This window comes from Haplochromis burtoni, unplaced genomic scaffold (assembly GCF_018398535.1).
Source record: "Haplochromis burtoni strain Fernald_Lab_line unplaced genomic scaffold, NCSU_Asbu1 Contig_320, whole genome shotgun sequence".
Taxonomy (NCBI): Eukaryota; Metazoa; Chordata; class Actinopteri; order Cichliformes; family Cichlidae; genus Haplochromis; species Haplochromis burtoni.
The window spans coordinates 594,863-596,169 of NW_024582681.1; the positions used below are offsets into that span (position 1 = coordinate 594,863).

The following is a 1,307-nucleotide window of genomic DNA, read 5'->3' on the forward strand; positions in this document are numbered from 1 at the left end:
CAGGAACCAATCCAGCAGACAATATCACGAGAGGGAAAACTGTGGCTCAGCTTGCTGGTGAGAATCGCTGGAGCCGGGGGCCACCATTTCTTCAGCTGCCACCCAGCCTTTGGCCACAAGCACCGGTGGGAGAAGCTAAGGAGGAAGTGGAGGAGCTGAAGAAGCCAGTGTTCTGTGGTCTGCTTACTGGATCTGCTAGTCCAGCGATACCTGACATCAAACAGTTAAGCACATATGAGGAACTCCTGAAAGCCACTGCTCGATTGATGCACGGGGCGGCTAATGACACCAGTCACCCTGATGCTGATGACTTTAAAAGGGCAGAGCTGGCCCTGCTTAGACATTCTCAGATGGAGAGCTTCCCGAGAGAATTCACATTACTTAAATCAGAGAAGCTGATTCCATCCAGTAGCAGGTTAATTACCCTCGCTCCTGAGTATGACAAGGCTTCTGACTTGATTAGAGTTGGAGGTCGACTCCGCAGATGCGAAGGCCTGAGCCCTGAGGTACTACACCCTGTACTTCTAGAGCCTGCTCACCCAGTTACGACGCTTCTAATCCAGCAATGTGACAATAAGCTCAACCACCCGGGAGCTGAACGTGTTTTCGCTGAGTTGCGCCGGAAATACTGGATCTTAAGGGGGAGAGAAGCAGTCAGAAGACATCAGCATTACTGTCCCGAATGCAAGAAGTAGAGAGATCAACCAGAGGTCCCGAAAATGGCAGATTTGCCACCCTCAAGTTTGAGGCTCTTCCGACCTGCTTTCTATTCGACTGGAATGTACTGCTTCGGCCCTATGCTCATTAAAGTGGGTTGGCGCACAGAAAAGAGGTGGGGCATCCTTTTCAAGTGTCTTACTACTCGAGCAGTTCACCTGGATCTGCTGGTAAACATAGATGTTGACTCCTTCTTGATGTCACTCAGACTGTTCATAGCCCGTAGAGGGAAGCCGTTTGAACTCCTTTCAGACTAGGTACCAACTTTCGAGGTGCAAGCAAGGAACTACAAGAAGCATTCACTGCCCTAACGCCAGATCTTAGACAGCAACTGGCAGCAGAACAGATCAGATTCTGTTTCAATCCCCCTAGTGCTCCACGCTTTGGAGGGTCTTGGGAGAGAGAGGTGCGATCTGTGAAAACCGCTCTGCGCACCACGTTGGGAGCGCAGATAGTGTCAGAGGAAGTGCTGAGGACTGTCCTGCTTGAGGTGGAGAGTATACTCAACTCCAGGCCTTTGGGTTATGTTTCTTCAGACATCGCAGACCCAGATCCCATCACGCCCTACTCTTTGTTGATGGGGCGGCCAG

The 1,307-nt window shown here is 51.1% G+C and overlaps 1 protein-coding gene across 1 annotated transcript in view; it reads left to right on the forward strand.

The window, feature by feature from the left end:
- The window catches only part of LOC102304224 (calcium-dependent secretion activator 2), a gene marked incomplete at its 3' end in the record, with an annotated part of 124,457 nt that overhangs the window by 16,153 nt on the left and 106,997 nt on the right, over window positions 1-1,307 (forward strand).